Consider the following 18,901-nt stretch of genomic DNA (forward strand, 5'->3'; position numbering starts at 1 on the left):
GGCCTTGCAATGTCGTGTCGTCTGTGCTCCAGAAATACAGTCGTGGATTCTGTGGGTTGTACCTGTGTGACATCCTTCAATTTGGAGAAGATATTTTTATGTTGCTTCTTTTTTGTGACACAGTTGTTCATAGAGCAAGAAACATGTGCTCTATACAGTTTCCATGTGAACACTAACAAAAGTAGCGGCTTCCGAGACTATATGTTTTACCAGTGAAACCTTACAAATTAAATGTTTAAATATAACACGGTTTGTTAACCATCTTAAAACCTGAAATAAATTGGATAATAATAAAAAATATGGCAGCATTGGAGTTTTTGAATGTCACCCTGTTTTTCCTGTTAATCTCTTCTTTGAAATGTGCAAAAAAGGTAAAAATGCAAAAACAAACAAAATCAAGCCGTTTACGTAGCTCATCTGAGACTGCAGAAGTCCTGCAAAAATGCAGATAAAAATGTTCAAAAGTATTTGATTAAGCAATAAATGTCTAATTATTGTAATTACTTGCAGATTTATAAAGTTTTCGTGAAAAAACCTTTGTACGAATTCCTCGTGAACCATTGCAACAAATGTGTTTATTTATTTGTTTTTCATCATTTACTGGCAATTCTGAAAAGTGAATCACGGAGCAACTCCAGCTGTATTATTGATCTTCAGGCTGTTTCATGTAATAATCTCGCTTTGTGTGCTGCCTGTGATCTCCAAGAGCTCTGTCATATTGAAAAATGTCCATGCCATTGATTCCATACAGGCACTACATTACAGAGTATCCTAGCTGGATTTGTTCACACATGTAGGTGACAAAAGATACTCAAGCTTCTGTTAGACTAGCACCTCACACATTGTCTGATGTGAGCGAGAGTGTATGAGAGAGGGAGAAAAAAACAGGACAAGGGAGAGTACAGCTACCCTAGCAACTCCCACTCCTGATCACATGTATTTTGTTGTATGACCATACAACCTGCAAGGAGACTAGCAATGATGACACAGACTACAGTAAGTGCAAAGGTTTAGGCTATTCCTTGTGGACAGGCACAAACATACTAACGCATATGATCAGAACATCTCCATAACTCGCCCTCTGCTGGCCTGCTGGAAAACTACATGTTTCAGACACATGAGTCAACAAAATGGCTGACCTGTATAATGTTGTATAATGTCAGAAGACAGCTAAAAACTACAGATCATATGTTGTTGATAAATGTAATGCATTTGACATTAAGGATGCTGAGAATACAGGATCACTTCTTGTCTATTTGTGAGAATCCATTAAATCATAGTGTGTGTGTGTGTGTGTATGTATATATATATATATATATATATATATAATTTTTTTTCTCTTGTTTATCAATAGAAAAAAAGAAAATTGGTTAGTATTCTCCTTGGGTTGGACTGTTTCTTCGTCTCACGTGTGCCATTTAAAAAAAAATCATCATTAAGCAAATCCCACATGACCCAAAGGTCACTCAAGTGTTGAGTACTTAATCACAGACAAGACAATTCAAGCACACCATCATTACTATGAGTCATAACATACAAACTACATTGAAACCAGTGTCTGTAAAGTTTGCAGACAATTTTCCAGGCTGTTGTTCCACTGACTCCTCCTCCTCCACTGTAACCCCTCCCCCTCCGCCCGGGTTTGTGTCTGTCGTGGACATTTCACACACCCCTCCCTCTCCATGCTAATATTCAACTCCTTGTTGTCCCTACTCCCAACCGTCGACTCTGTGAGGTTGTTTCAACCACACTGCAGTTTGGTTACTCCAAGCAGAGGTACTGCAGCTGCTCTCAATCATACTTGTGTTAGTCCTGCCAGATCCTCCATACAAACCGATCTAACACGTCCTGGAGCTGTGCATACCTACCTTTCCCGGATCTAGCTACCGACTTCAGCATCGCCGCCAGTGGAGAAACTGAAAAAAACAGAACTGAAGACCACCGTTCAGATCGCGACGTTTGGTCAACGCGATTGCTTGGCGTCTGTCGACCAACCCCCGCCGCCGCCGACGGCTGACGTACGGTTATAGTGGGATTTTTTTTTTGCACAAAAAGAGGAGGAGTCTATCTGTGAGGGGAACTGGAGAGCTGTCGGTTGAATCCGCGAGCGCACAACTATACAGTTGTTGTTGGGGCACAGCTTACTAGTTTTCCTAGTGAATGTTAAAACCGGTGGACTTGATGCCCTACTGATACCACATCCTGACAGCAACGGTTGTACACAACAGGGTCCGGAAGAGTGCGACAGCAGCAGGAGGAGGTGACTGTCGGTTACAGACCGAGACATAAAATCGCGGGAACATCACTTAGCGACGCGTGGAGTCGGTGAGTCGAGGTATTGCATCTAGCATGCTAGCTCTCAAGTAGCTTTCACTTGCCATTTTATGTAACGCAAATAGATTATATGCTTCTTTGGATTTGGGCTCATTAACAAAAAACATTTGATAATGAATTACATGGAAATATTTTTGTTTTGTTGTTGGTATGTGGATACACATTTGAATTAGCCCTACAGGTTGGGATTTCAGCGGGCGTTGAAAGTAATGTTAGCTAGCATTCGCAATGGTAGCTTAATGACTACGTCAATGACGTTGAATAAGAGAAATTATTATTTCTTTTTTCGTTAACTTCAAAAAGGTTTGCACATTAGAACTATTTTATTAAAGTAGACTCGCAAGATTGACAGTTTGTTAAATTGCTTTTGTAAAATTACTGGATTGCTAATTGCATACGAATTCTGATTGATACTACATTATGTCTTATTACACATTGCTGCTCTTAAAGTCTGACACTATTCTGTGGTAACTTGGTATAAGATAGCGTTTACATAAATGCTAGTCATGTGAACAAAAAGAAAAAACTGACTTACAGTTTTCTGCTTTCTGCAAAAGTTCACTCAGACCGCTCATGTTGGTTTTAGTTTCATATAAGTAATCAAATACCTTTTAATGTAATTCAGTGACCATATAGCTACTGGAAATATTTGCGTCTTTGATGTATTTGTCCTTCACTAAAGTCTAAGAGGTCCAACCCTACCAAGTCGTTGAAACGACTATGTTGTGTTGGTGCTAAAACAAGCAGCAGGCACATCCAGCATACTGCAGAGGTGACAGTTTGGAGGAGGGGCAAAGAGGAAGACACATTTTGAGGAGAGGTAGTCTACCCTGAGATAATAAGAAATGTATATGGTAAAAATAGATTAAATCTGCTTTTTCACTTCAATCATTGCCCTTAGTGGAGCTTTAATAAAGAGTTTTTGGCTTCTTTTAAATAATTCTGAGTTCATGCATTTTTTAGAAAGTATCCCTAAAATTAAAATTAAAACTAAATTGGAGCCTAAATTGCAAAGAATACAAAAATGGTCTAAAGTGAAGAGGAAACAGAACTGCTGCATTCATTATATTGTGCAGTAAAACCCCCCTCTTGGTCTAAAGTGGTACAGCCCAGTAATTTTCCATGCACCACACTGTCCTAGGATGTGGGTGTGGCTTAATGTTAATGGTAATTCAAGTGTTGAATAGTTTTCCTCTTGACCCTGTCTTGTAGGTTTCTAAAAGAGAAAAAAAAATCTCCATCTTTTTTGATTTAGGTAAAGTGATGTACAGATAAGTAACAAATTTAATGTTTGCTGTTTCAACCTGAGAGACAAGTCTGCCCCATTTTGTGGATTTGGCAGTCAGCAGAAACAGAACTATTCCATCATAATCATCGTGTTAAAGGTGAGGTCTTTCAGGCTTGCTCTCACCTTTTGAAACATGGTACAGCCCTGTGTCTGGTTTCACCTCCCCTACTTCACCCAGTGGCTGTGCTCACATGGTGCACTTGTAATTCATTACACAGTCTATTTTTTCTGCTAGAGAGGAAGCAACCCTGAAAGGCTCCACCTACATTTTTCAAAAGCTTTCGTGTAAATGTTAGTAGATTTTCTTTAGAAATTATTTGTTTAAACTCTTACCCAGTACAATTGATGAGAATTTCCTATTGATCGTACACCTGCTACAACAATTTGGAGCTAGCTGCCTTTAAATGAGAATGCAGGAAAAATTGAGGTTCTGTCTGTCTATAGTTTAAGTGAGACCCCCAAATGTCCTACATATGGAGAAAAAAAGGAGTTTGTGTAGGTTTGTAGTGGCACCGTCCTCAATCCTGGTTTATACAGGTTTGTTGCCAAATGTAAGTCAGTGCTGTGCAGCTGCTGGCCCGTAACCCACCATAGGTCCATGGAAACCTTAAGTATTTTTGCGTGTGTTTGATCAGTCATACACATGTCGGTGGTGAATTCAGCCACATGACTGAGATGCATGTGGCTTTTTAATGTACATTAAGCATTGTTAAAAAGGGGAGTTTAATACCTTCAGCTGAGTGGCGTCTTTGTCACATTGTATTGGTAGATATTAGATAGCACATGGTTATCTTGCCAGATGTACTGTAACTCTAACTTTTATGATTAAAATATGATCACACTTAGTGGATAAGAAACCAGCCATTTCATAAGAGAGCTACAGTATGCACCCACATAATGGAATCTGTGAACATGTCATGTAATAGGCTTATATGGCTTTTCACTGCTTCCAACACATGTTAAGAACTGTTTCTAAATACTTTTGTCATTAAGGCTTATTCTGTAATATAATGTATTTTTTAATTCCAGAGTGTGCACAATATGTAGCATGAACACTCCTTCCACATGTAAATATTGATAAAAATGTTAACACAGTCCGTAGTTTTTTGACCACATAAATTACAGCTAAATTTACTTATAGAACCGATTAGTTCATCTGTAAAAATGAAATCTGTAGTTTGTGTTTCTCAACTTAATTGACAAGTTCAGCCTCATTTAAATGCTTTTTTTTTTTTTAAATAAACATTGCAGATGCAAATCAGTTTGGGGGTGATGGTTTGTTGCAATCCTTAATTTTTTTATTTTGATTATAGGAAAGCCAATCGTTGAGTTTTCCAAGCCATGCCAAGTCTATAAGGACCAGTTTCAACCAGTTACAGCCAGTTTCTTTGCTTCAGGCTGAAAATGAGAATGATAAGAAATATGATCTTGGTTCAGTCTCAAAATGCTCCGTATTTGTTATTCAACATTTATATCTTGCCATTCTGATAATTAGAAAGACCAGCTGGTTTAAAATTAGTATTTTGCATTTCACACATAGGTTATAATAAATTAGTCAGGCTTACACATTTGTGTGTAATTTGAGATTTTTATGGACTACACTAATGCTTACAACATGTATAACACATTGACAATTCAGTTATGTTTGAAATAAAGTGCACAGTTGTCTGTTCCAAAATTTCTCAAAAACGTTATACTCATAAGCCACTTCAAAAGATAACGTCAGTGATTTTTCAGTGTTTAAGCTTTTAGAACATATACCTTACACCTACAGTATATGTTCAGGCTTTACATACACCTACAGTATGTCTCCTACCACTCCCATTTCCTTGTGCAGTATGTTTCAGTGTGTCTGCTCATTTCATTTAGTCTTGTGAGCCCCCTGCCTGAATTTTTAAGGCAATCCCCTCTGTACAATATTGACCTATTTATCACTAGTTAGCCTCTCTCAGACATGCATATTGTTAAGTTGAAAATTTGACTGCAATTTAACATGTCACTCGAATGTCTGAATAAGTGCCCAACTCATGGTGGCAATCTTACTAAGTTGGATCTAGTAACATTTCCAAAACACTTTAAACATTACATGTCTAAATTGCCGTTAGATTAACATAAATGCCACAACAGGTAGAATATGCAAAGAGAGAAATTAAACACACAGAACACTATAAACACAACTCAGTTATCATCTCCTTTTTGCACAAAGAAAACAATATCTGTTTCATAAACCATAGAACATAGTTCTTATAGTATTTTCAGTTTTTACTCATGTCAGCTGCGTGGATGAATAAATGAATATCCAGCTAAATGCTTTACATACAGCATTTTAGCTAATGAATTTAACCAGTCATAATTTAGTACCTTATCATTCTGTGTGCTGTCAGTCTTTCTATAATATGAAGCAGATTTCTGTATGTAATAAGTGATGAAATTGATAAGAAAATTTTAGTAGCTTCATAATAAGAAGAGAAGAGCTCACTAACTACACCCTTCTTCCTTCGTTTTCTTCATATAATTTATTTTCAACTCCCTGCTGCCCCAGATGTATTGTACAAGTGGTGGCTTTGTTGGGAAATATTGGCCCTGTTCAGACCTGGAATTAACATACATCTTGGGTGATCCAATCACCAGTGGACAACTCGAAGCACATCAAGTTCACATCTGACATTAAAATGCGTCTCCACATGTCTCGAGTGACCACTTTTGGTCGGATCTCATTTCCCCGCTCTATATGCAAATTGGACTCTGGCAGAAGTAGGTGGCCCTTCAATGTTTGCGTTCACACTGCTAAAATAATGTAGCCACATGTAAGAAATCACAAAAAGTCATCACTTTAGTTGTCTGAACATGAGTGGAAGTTTATGTTTATGTCAAAGTTTATGAATGTGAAAAATTGTATAGCACAGAACAGTGTAGCAGTCGAACTGAACAGTGTAGCACTGTTAAAAGTATGTTCAGACAGAAGACGAAATACTTTTGTCTTGAATTATTTTTGTGAATTTGACCACTAGAATATTTGTGTACACTGTGTTTATTTGCTCCAACATAAAATGTACCAACTGTATCATCTGTAACCCATCAACATATACACTGACCCCCTGGCTGTGAAGAGTGGGGGCGCTGTATGTGTGTGTTTAGCCTCAAGTAAACTCCCTTGTGGACATGCACACGAACAGCTGCGGACACCGTAGAAATGTAGTTATTTTACTTCTTTCTAGTCCACTTGGAAGAGCACGTGCAGATGGTGTCCTTGTAGCAGACAGGCAGTACAGACTGGCGCAGACAAGTCCAGACAGTCACCGCAAGTTGGTGGGTAGATGGACATCTGTACAGAGCCTTGCGTACACCCTTTGATGGTGAAATTAATGTCATGTGGACCCTGGCCGACCCTCACATACTGTGGAAAGTATAACACTAGCTTGACCGTGACAGATCATCCTCTGACTTACTAAGTTAAAGATGATGGCTGTGCTGTGATTTCGGCTATATTTACTTGTGAAATGATCACTCAGAAGGTTAGAAGCTCATTCACATCAGCTGCTTGGTGGTCAGCATAGAGAGGTGTGCCTGTGGAGGGAAAGCCCAACCTTGCAGATTTAGGGCAATACTGGTAACTTTCTGCTGTGAAAAGTAGGCAGGTTTGTCCAAAAAGTTGCTAGATTTGTCGCTAGGTACTTTTTAAGACAAAAGTTGCTAAAGTGGTCTGAAAAGGTGGTTAATCTAGCTAACCGCTAAGTTGGCAACACTACATGTTCACGCCACTCAGTCACGTGGCATTCGGTTGAGTAATTGTGACTGGAATGGAACTCGGTCATTCAGTCCCTCGGGCAGACAGTAACATTCATGTTTATAAGGTTGCCCGACTGTTGCCCTAGAGCCAAAAATGGAGGAGGGCATCAGGGACCAAAGCAGGGCTGAATGTACAGTCACAACACAGAGGCATCTGAGAAGCCGTGTGTGGAAGTACACTGGGTTGTTCATCGTGGATGGCAAAATAAAGAAGGCTGTTTGCTGGCTTCTTGAAAAGCGCTGCCTTACTCTATGATGATATCATTATAGGACTCATTTTGCTGTTGCAACCCAAGTGAGCTGGTGTAGTCACCAAAAACCAGTGGTGCAAACTTCTGACCTGGTCTAACTGCCCATTTTCCGTCAGACTAATCCTCAGGACTCTCGTCAGTAGCTTGTACAAAAGGCCATCACTGGTAAGATAATAAGCACTAATAAGGTAACAAGATTTATGTGCAAAGACAGTTGTATAGCACCACACCGGAGTTTTGTATGAATCAGGTCAAACAAATTATGTGCCAGTTCGAATTCGTTTTGAACTTGAGTTTTTGAAAAATGGAAGACCTACTCTGTATGCTTGTGTCATCTCCACCTCACTTTGCACCATCCTGGGCATAATCTCATCTCTTCATGCCCATTGGTGTTTTTCCATTGACTTTGTATGCCATTGTGTCATGTCTAAAATTTGCTTTAGTGTGCAGATCCCTACGGTTATGTCAGTCTGTTTGTGATGATGGTCTAAAGAGTTAGGCATGTTTGAAACAAACTGTAAATGAAGAGAAAAGTGTTAACTTGTTCCAAGTGGCCACACTTGAAGCAAGGCAAAAAGCCAGCTGTTATAGGCTCTTCCACGCTGCATCACACTGCCTTTCTGATCTCTTTCCACCTTTGGAGGTCTTTGTAGTCTTGATGATGTATTATTCAAATGTGGGTAAATGCATTTAGTTCAAGACGGTTTGCCCTCAAAGGCATTCATAATTTTAAACTAAAAAGTGACAGAAGTAGGTTTGTGAAGAATTAAATGAGAGCTTGTGTGAATCCTGTCTACTTTTGTCATTGTTCCCAATGACTGATCATGGCATGAATTTGGGTCTGAATGACAGCTTCAGAGATTTAAAAAATATTTTTTTTTTATTTTTGTATCTCCGCACAACTAGAGTCACAGCTGGAGGCATTTTGATCATACTCGGACATGTGTCTTTTCAGGTTGACTTTTTTGGAGTTGTCTGCAAGCTTCAGCTGTCAGAGCAATGTATCTCTTTGGGTGGTTGGCACTGTGGTTGATTTCTGGAGCCTGCACCCAACTTTTTGGCTTGTTGGTCTGCCAAAGAGTCAAATATTCAGCAACTGGGCATGATAGTTCCCCAGCAACAAAAACTTCAATGTTCCCTGCAGGAAAATTCCTTTGTTACAACGGAATTCAAACTAGGTTGCACTGTGCTCTGAGTGATGGTGCAGCCAGAAGCCAAAAGGCAGAGCAATGCAATGGTTGTGCTAGAATGAAGGGTTTGACCATGACTCCACAGTCAGAACGGTCAGTTCCATTCACTGCCCTGTAGGCTAACACCAGAGTGTTGAACTGGATATGAGCTGCAAGTGGGAGCCAGAATAGTAAACACAAAAGGAGAGTGATCAGGCGAAACTCTGGGAGGTTGAGAACCAGATGGGCAGCAGCATTAAGGATAAGCTCCATGTGTTAGGCCAGGTGTTAGATGCATGGGCTCCCATAAGGAGGGAGTTGCAGTAGTCCAGGCAGGAGCTGACAAGCACCTGCATGAGCACCACTATTAAATGGGGCTGAATCTTCTTGATCTTGTACAGGAGGAATCTACAGGAGCGTGCTACTTCTGTGATGTTTGATGTAATGAGAAGAGGAGGAGGGCGCTGTCAGAATAGCAGTGGTTGGAATACGTTCAAATGTGAATTTACAGTGGTAAGCCCTCCATTTTCACTTGGCGAGTTTGTAACCACATGATAAAACTATATACAATATCAAGATAACATTATTGATTGATTGTTATTGATTGATTGATTCATCCATGGCACGTAATGTTAGCTAGCAAGTTGGCTTACTTGTTATGCTAAAGTAACCTGCAACAGCACCACAGCATGAGCTATTGTCATGTCATGTTTGACCAAATTCAAACTAATACAAAATTTAGTGACATATTCTGTCCGAAATAATTCAGAATAAATTCATAATGAAAATAGAGTCAACATTCCAGTAACCTGCAAAAATTCTATTTAGAGATATAGAGTTGGCAGTAGCAGTGCCGCAATAAACATGCAGCTGGTGTGAACACATATGCGCGCAAACTGCAGTATGTTAGCAACACGGCCGGTGTGTGTTCCCGGTGTCAGACACTGATCATCAATTGGACAAATTCTTATACTCTTTTGCAAATTGACCCCTTTTCCACTGCCAGTGGAGTTTGCCTTTCTGTTTGGACTTAGGACACACACAACTGCAAGGAGCGGGACAAGCTGCATACTGGTAAAAGAGATCTGTCACATCTGCTGTAAAGTTTTCCAAATTTTTAAAACTTATTTGGTGGCTGCAGTTCACTCTTTCATCTCCAAGCACAATGTAGCCACAGTGTTTCTGGTTAACAGCACCGTGCTGTGCAGGTGACAGGCTCTACAATGTCTGTATCTGAAAGACGTTACAGCAGGAGAAGGGGCAAAAATTTGCGCATTAACTAGCCCGACTGATTTATTGGTTGGCTGATTTTGTCGGCCGGTATGGGGGAAAAAACGTCCCTCAGACGGGAGCCCACCCTTCAAAAGAGCCGGCTCGCGACCAACACATCACTAATACGTATCCCCACTGCTCTGCTGAGAGACTGGGAAGCACTCGTTGACCGGCGTGGCGTAGACGGTCAAACTCGTGGTACTCCTGATATTTAATGCCGTGCTGCATTGACAAATGTTTCAGCATGTTGCTGGTGTTTCCACCCTTGCTTGAAATCTTAGTGCCACAGACATTGCTCGTTGCACTGTTAGCGTCATTTTGCGTGAAATAAAGCCACACCCTCTCAACTCCTTCGTTCGCGCTGACTGCCTTTTGCGAAAGCGTGATGTCATTGTTTTGCAAGGCACGTGGAAGTAAGTGGAAGGCATTGATAAGGGAATCTTTTAACATAGAGGCAAATGATGTTGATGAATTGAACCAGTTTGAACCGGTTCCTCAACTGGAACCGGTTCCAGTTCGATTCCCATCCCTTGTCTTCTGCAAAGCTATTTGACCTGGGTGTCAATGCTAATCATACCCTTTCCCATTGCCACAAAAGCCAGATGTTAGCGAGTCTTAGTGGGAGTCACATGCTCACCAGCTTCAAGGTGATCCTTAAGGGCATAATTTAAACCACCAATACATTTTTCTGATGTTTAATAACGTTAATGGCCAACACAAGTCTCTGCTCTGAGAAACTCTACTAAAGATCATTTTTAAACCTTTAGAAATACATTTAATCCAATTCTTAATGTTTGTATATCTGTTTTTTCTAAAATGATGATTTTTTATTATTATTATTATGTAGAAAAAGGTAGCCCGATTACACCCAGAGATGTAAATCTAAATTAACATTCACCAAGTGTTGCATATCAAATACATCTTCCTGAGATACAAAAATATGATACCCCTTGCAGACGAAAAGAAATAAGACAAGAGAACAAACCATCAGGTAGAAAAGCAACATATATGATATATTTGTAACTAAATACATCAACAAGAGACAGTCATAAGAAAGCAAAGGCAGCTGTGCTCTTGTTAAAAGGGATTGTTTCTACTCTAACTGCGTACAGAAGCAGCAGCCATTTTGTGCTCTAGCATTCACTGCAAACAGTCCATCAAAGGGAAAGGAGTGGGGGTGGGGAAAGTGAACGGTAGGCTAGCTTGTTGACTAATTCAAATCATTAACTTAAGGAAATGTTAGCTGTTTGTCACAGAAAACAATCTGTCTTTTCCTCATAGCTTCTTTCTACTTATGTGAAAATGTGTGTTTGAGGCAGAGAGGGGGAAAATGCAGCATATTGCATTGTATTTACCCTTCCATAAAAACACCATAATTCTTTGTCTTGATTTTGATGTTAAACTTCTGAGAAATGTGCCACATTTAGAAAATCATAGATCAGTTATTGCTACAGATAGAGAAGGAAAGTGTAATCAAATAGCTCAGGGAGAATGAGATGCTCTTTCAGGGCCAGGGGTGGTATATCTACCAATTAAGGAAAACTAGAATCCACTAAAAATGTTTTCCTGTTTAACACAGGCTAATTTAGTTTTGAACATATAGCTACAGAGCTCAAATTGTTCCGAGAGCTTTGAATTTGCCATTTACCTCTCTAGCTCCCTCCCTTGTTGGTGAGAACACCCTTCTGCTGCAATGGTTTAATCCATGCTTGGCTGTAAAACTCCAGACTGGAGCAGACTGCTGGTGTGGGGGAGGGGTGTTTGTGCTCTGTGTCAGGCTGTGGACTTAGATCTGACTGTGTGGTGCTAGCTAGAGCTCATGCGATATGACTTAAACTGTAGTTACTCCCAAGATGGTCTTAAGGTTGTCAGAGTTGTACCAGAAAAAAAACAGCAAATACATGAGGATATTTCAGCTCTGAAATTAACCAAATGTGTTTTATTTATATGTTTTCAGGGAACCTATGTTAACTTTTTCACATGGTGTTTTTTGTTGTTTTGTTTGCAGTGTCCAACATTTGTGTGTTTTTTTTTTTTTTTAAGCCATGCATGAGCCTCCCTCAGCAGCGCATGTTTAGAGAAGAATCACCATGTGCTTGCTTGATTCACATGGAAACTCCTGGTTTTGCCCGCCCCCACCCCCTCCCTATTTTTCTTCCCTCTTTTCCTTCTACCCAGCCTTTGCTAGTCTCCACTCATTTACAAGGAAAGAAAAACAAAACACGCGTTCAGCGTTTGGGCAATGGTAGGCTAAGAAGCAATGCTTTTAAGCCATTGCTGAACAGTTTAAATATGTTATGAGAATAACTTTCCTTTGATAGTGTTATTTTGGCATATTTTAGTGTGAATTGTTCACCCTTAGATTCTGTCCATATGTCATTTGTCTTCTTAAAACACTAGTTAGTTGTGCTTCATCTGACAGTGATTTGAAGTGTAGGCAACAGCATTTAGTTGCTACGATTAATTGTTGTGTTTGCAGTGTATGACAGAATCCTCAGTGGAGCCAAAATTTAGATTATTGTGTAGAATATGATAGACACAAATAGACATACATGAAGGAATACCACAGGGAAGATCAATAATCAGCTGCTGCTTAGAATAACTGTGAAGTCTTGGCTCCATCTGATTTCCTGGTTTTCAGATAGCAGCAAACATAAAACTGTGTGATCATATGGGAAAGCATGAATAAAGTCTGCACTAGGTGGTAGATGGTATGGCATGTGGTCTGAGTGTTCATCACTGTTTGATTCATATTTATTTTGCCAAGCAGTTCACTTTATTTGTGTGTATCTATTAATTGTTTGACGTTGAATGATTAAGCTACTGTATAAGCACAGGCTTGAATTGTCGCACAAGTTATGACACTTGCTAGCATATCTAGAATGTATTATCACAGTTAAAATCTTCTATAAGATAAGGTTTCTCCTGGAAATATCGAAACATTACATCTACTTGAACAAATTTCTCCTTTTAATAATTTTTTTACTCCTTATATCCACAGTCCTGATAATTGTAATATCATTAAGATAAAATAATAGAACTGTACCTGTCTTCTTATTTGTTAATTTTATTTTAACAGTTTTAAATTAGTCATACTGCTTGTGGGGTTTCACATTATTTGATTTTACATTGATGTGCATCTCTCCAAACACTTTCTGTACCTCTTATGCTGGTCAGGGTCATGAAAAACTGGAAGCCTTCCAAACGTGCAATTGGTAAAAGGCAGGGTACCCAGTTGTGAAGGTTGTCAGTCGATCACAGAGCTAACATCTACATAGATAAACACATCCTCACTCACTTCCACACCTCTCAGCATTTAAAGTTTGCAGTCCATCTGACTTGGATATCTTTGGACAGTGATTAGAAAGTGAAGCTCCCAGTGATAAATGCAAAAGAAAGGCCTAGTGTGATTAAATCTAGGAGGTGCTTACATAACGGGCCTTTACATTGCCCAGCACAGAGTCCTACCCTGATCACTTTCATCAAAATGTTAAGAGTCATAATCATATCACTGCTTGAAACAGTAAAGTAGTAAAAATCAGTTCGCAAAGGAATATAAAATAAGGCTAGACTGACCGTAATAATGTTTGAGAAACAACCTGTAATATTAAGCAAGTAACACCAACAGGGTTTCAGTGTTCAATCTAGGAAATAAAAACAGCCTTTTAGCAGCTTACAGAGTAAGGCTACATGATGATGTATGCTTCAGCCCTTTGCAAACAGTTAGAGCGATGCACTGATTGGTGTAACAGCCACACAAGTAAGTTATCTGCTTTAGGAGAATCGTGCGAAATTTGCTTTTGTTTCATCCAGCTTAATATTTTGGTCCATTCAACTGAATTAAAAAAATTGTGAGTAATATGTACATAGAGGTTATTTTCAATGGTGTGGTGCTGCCGTAACATGATAAGATGTCGTACTAGATACAGCAGGTTGTAAAGCCTCAGTGTGGCTGCGCACAGCAGACCAGGTGGCCATTTTGAGTTTCACTGAATCCAGATGCAGGCAGTGAGAGTGGGGGAGGAAAGACTGCGCACTGTGCGCAGTAATGTTGGAATGCAGGCTCTGCTCTCACTGGCTGATATCTTTTCTCTACTCAGTATATAGCCTCTACAGAACATGTTTATGTTAGGTAACTATTAAGATTTTTTTAATTGGTTGGTTAATAAGTAAGACCAACAGCGTCCTCTCTGTCTGACATCTAAGTGTCAGGTTTACTGTTTGGTTGAAGCACCCTTGAGGCAGCCTGAGGGAGAAAAGGCATTTTTTTCTTAGCCAGTTATCTAGACTTAGGTTCATAAAACATTTAGCAGTGTAGCTCTGAACTCATGTGTAATGAAAAAATGAACTAATTAGTTTTGTTAACTCTTCACTCATAGCTCAGGGTGTTGCTGAACAGTGAGCGCAAGACATGTGGGCTCTGGCAGCAACAGTGAAACTCTAAACCAGGATTTAGAGGTGATCACTATGACACAGAGATAACATTATTTGTAAGAAGTTTTTGTTCAGCTTTCCCTCAAGATCTACGTACGTATGTAGAGCTCTGCAGATACACTGTACTTTTTTTTAAGTAGGCGGAGTTTGTTATAGGATCTGCTCATGCCTGTGCTCAGCATGCTGCTCGCAGCAGCGCTGGTGGCCATTTTGTGTTTCTGCAGTAACAGAGAGGGGGGATGGGCAGAGTACGCACTGCAAGGTTTTTTCTAGTCTCACAACAGGGATTTTGAGTAAGACAGGTGAAGTTTATGAATGAAAGTTAATTTTCATCACAAATTACATTTCCTGTTTACTACTTGCTCCACTACTCCTACTTCTACAATTTCTCTGTCTGTTTTGAGTCTCAACTAGTCAAATCCAGAACTTACTTAATTTAACTATTTTTTGAAGAATCCATTGGGGCAAACTTCAGTAAAGGAAGTAATAATGCAATGACAATATTTTTCATTTTGTAAGTGGGTGTTCTTTGTTCCTCTTGAGTAAAGAACCACCCCCGTGCTGGAATGGTTCAGTCTGTTTTACAGCAGCCCTCCCTGCTGTGGGAGAAGCTGGGTGGATAGAGTCTGCTTAGTGTGTCAAGCTGTGCTCTAATTTCTTGCTGTGCGCAGCTAGCATGGCACTATGTGGCTAGAAAGCGATATTTCTTGCTTTCAAATGCAAAGAATACTTGACAAAAATACTTTACAGTTATTGCTCAGATAATCTTCCAGACTCCAATGTAGTAATTGCAATTAATCATGAAAAGCAGTTATATTCATGTTTCTGAGAAAAGTGCTTATTTGGCTTATATCGACTTGGTTTAAAGAACAACATCAAAGCGACTCAGCTAAAAAAAAATCCCAACACTATAACATTTCACTTTTTGTATCAAATCTCACGAAAATAAAACTCTTTTAGCAAATTTGTTACTGTTTTTGACCTTTCAATTACCTCAACACTTTCTCCTTTATCTCTTTTGTTTTGAATGCCCCACCCCCACACCTACTTCCTCCCCTCATCAGAATGGTTCAGTCCATGCTTGACTAGGAGAGGCTGTTCCAGAGAGAGAAAGAGAGACAATGTGTGTGTGTGTGTGTGTGTGTGTGTGTGTGTGTGTGTGTGTGTGTGTGTGTGTGTGTGAGAGAGAGAGAGAGAGGGAGACAGGGGAGGGCGGGTGCAGCTGCCTCTAAGTTGAGTGTGTTGAGGGTGTGCAATTTAGCGCTGGCTGTGCGCCGTTAGCTAGGCCCTGACTAAAGTGCATGTTGTGCTGCTTTGTCTTTTAAAACTGGCTTTATTTGTTTGTTTTGCTGGTTAGTGTTTGATAGCACATATAAGTTTTCAATGATTTGGTTTTTTCATTGTTACCACAGATGGTCTTCACGAAGGCACAGTTTCTTTAAAAAGACACATCCTGTTTTTTAGTTTGATGGAACAGTTTGAACAGGCTTGACCTTCTCTGGCTTCTCTGACCTTCTCATGTAGCCGATTGATGAGCTCAAGAAATGATTTATCTAACATCTAATGAATGCCCTCAGTTTCTTAAGTCCTCCTGTCAAAGGTGAATTTTTAATTTAAAAAGATGTTTTCCATCATCATTTTGTTGAGCATTGAATTTCATTTTCTGTCATCCAGTTTGCTCCCATTTAAACCAGCTCTCCAGGAGTGGGAGATAGAACTGCTTGAAACAATATGGCAAATTCTTTGTTTGGTCAAGTTGATTCGATTTTCAGACTCAATTTACTTCTTGCACTCAGAAAGTCAAAAATGTAAATATTCCAAATCTCTATTCCAAAATGAAAGTGGTAACACAGTAAAGATTGAATAAGAGCCTTTAATGGAGAAGCTAGGATGTGTAGCGGGATGAGCTCTGCAGGATGAAAGAGGATATGTTTTTGTGCTGTGGGACATTAAAACCACCAGTGCCACTGATTTTCCTTAGCTCTTGACAAAAACTGCTAAGGTTTACGTTACCATTTAAAAAAAAACAGCTACCATGGCCACATTGACACACATTACAGTATTTAAAATAGATGCCCCATAAGTTTAAAATGTTCATGACTGTCAGATGTATATCATTCACCTTAATGATAGAGCTTCTTTCAGTCAAAGCATCATTGGATTTTTTTATCCTGCAGTTTATTGTTCAGTTGGCCTGTAGCATGGTCAAAGTATGAGAGATCATATTACAGCCTGAGTATGGTCCTCTGCAGTCTACACCGATCAAGTCATTAGAGGGATAATAGTAGACTGAAGCTAACTAAGTACTCAGGTCAGCGGCAGCGTGTGCTCAGTTTATTCCACGTAGTACCTCGGGTGACCATGTCATATGTCTGCAGTTGAGATCAATTCTGTCATAGATTCAGTAGAGAGACAAGAGGAGGTTTATTTACAGCTATTTCAGGGTTTCTAATTATATCTTTTTTGACTATGCTGAAAATAAACAATTGCAGCACCAGCCATCTTAAAAAAGAGAAATAATGAACTGAAACACAGCTTAACATTTTGAACTGAGTAGGTAGGTATATCTTTAAAACATACAGATCCACAATAAAGGTCAAGTACTCCTGTGATATTTCTGTTACAGTGTTGTGCTTGACCTTTTTTAATCAGAAAACTTTCTTTGCCTATGATGTTATTTAGAAAGGATAGCCCCCTCTGCCCTTTGTCAGAATGGTTTAGTCCATGTCGGCTGTAGATTTCCATAGTGTGGACTAGTTTGTGCTAGAGTTGGGGGATGGGGGTTGCTAAGCAACAGCCTGTGCAGTGTACTTCCCCTCTCTCTGTGCGCTGCTAGCTAGGGTTGATATTGATAATCACGCTGTACTTGAAAATGTTGTAGACATAAGGATTGATTTGTATGTTTGCAAATATATCATGCACTTGATAGATGTCATATCATAAAGAGAAAAATAATAGTTCATCTTTGTGTTTCATACCATGCAGTGCAGCACAGTGCTGTGTCAGGAATTGCCTTTTTGTATTAAAGGGTTTAATTATCACCCACTATAGGTTCAGGTTGGCCACACAGCCTTTATAGAACATACCTCTGCAAGGAACAAAATGGACTAGTCCTAACTGAGCCCCTCCTCCTTTCTTTTATGTTCTCTTGCTGGCCTTTCAGCTGTTCCCTGCTCCCACAATCAACAAATACATGGAAGGCCTCAATCCCACACATCCTGCTAAAGGTCAAAATTTTCTTCTTTTTAAAGCATGTTTAACATTTCTCTCTCTTATTTGAGTCTATCTGAGTTCTCCTTGCAGCTTCACTCTCTTCTCAAGGTTAGCTTTAATACTTGTAGAGGGTGCTATGCTAGTTGAAGAAGGCTGAGTTTGGCTTGTTTTTCAATTTGTTTGTTTTTTTCCTTTCAATAGAAAACATTAATTTGAGACATTATATAAATGTCAGGGAGTTTGCTTTAAATTCTCACTAACTAGCTGATCAACAATGTCGGTAGGGAAATTCTGTCACCTGCATCATGACAAGATGCCAGGAGTGTGCATGCTTTTTTAACCATTTTGTCCCTGGTGACACTCACATTGGGCTTAGTAACTTAAGTTATTAACTTGAGTCATACATGTTCTCTGTTCATACACACAAGTGACTGTACATATATGTATTTATAGCAGCGTCAACCCATTTGTAGTTGTGAATCTCACAAACATCCCACAGGTGTAAAGAATCTCCCTTGCTAGCAGTCATGAAAGTTGCTATTCATTTTTTTTGCTTGTTTTTTAAAAAAATTTTTAATGCAGTATTGTGTGGCTGCATATCAAACCCACAAGATCGCTCTCATTCAGATAGAAGCGCAATTCCTACCACAATTTTTTTGGGGGGAGGGGGTCATATGGGGGTCATATGGTGTTGCGTGTATATAATATTCATGGAGTGTGAAGTGTCCGAGTGTATTGATGTGGCGGAAAGCTTAATGTAGAATGTGGACATGTCTAATCATTCCCAGCACTGACAAATTGAAAAAAGTATTTATGCAGTTTTCAAGCAACAACATGTTAAGAGTCGTAATGCACCTGCAAATTGGTACTTCATTTTATTTTAGCCCACAGTGGCCTTACTTGTTCTGGTTGGTGACGCATATAGTCAGTGCAGATATGTTCACTGAGCTTGCTGGTCGCTGTTTATTTGCTCATGCCACACCGTGGTTCATTCTCACGCACAGTTCTGTGTATGAAGGAATACGTCCGAGTATTTTGATTGAGGACAATGATGTGTTTTTTAAAACTGATGTAGCCAGAGCCTAACAAACAAAGGTCTTGAAATGACTTCGTATCCATTTCAGTGACTGATCAATTAAAAATGCTTTCGT

General features: G+C 39.4%; 1 protein-coding gene across 5 annotated transcripts in view; it reads left to right on the forward strand.

Annotated features, from left to right (window-relative positions):
* Positions 1-1,674: 1,674 nt before the first annotated feature.
* Positions 1,675-18,901, forward strand: part of atf7ip (activating transcription factor 7 interacting protein) — a 31,066-nt gene continuing 13,839 nt past the window's right edge. For 3 of the 5 annotated variants that reach the window (XM_023419168.2, XM_023419171.2, XM_023419172.2), the window contains exon 1: positions 1,675-2,335. The gene's annotated coding sequence lies outside the window, so the exon portion shown is untranslated. Of the gene's footprint in view, positions 2,336-17,700; positions 17,765-18,901 lie in introns of those variants that run through there. The other 2 variants (XM_023419170.2, XM_023419169.2) reach the window with 2 other exon arrangements.

The sequence above is a fragment of the Seriola lalandi genome, unplaced genomic scaffold (assembly GCF_002814215.2).
Source record: "Seriola lalandi dorsalis isolate HSWRI2012SDOR001 ecotype SW California unplaced genomic scaffold, Sedor1 jcf7180002054591, whole genome shotgun sequence".
Lineage (NCBI taxonomy): Eukaryota > Metazoa > Chordata > Actinopteri > Carangiformes > Carangidae > Seriola > Seriola lalandi.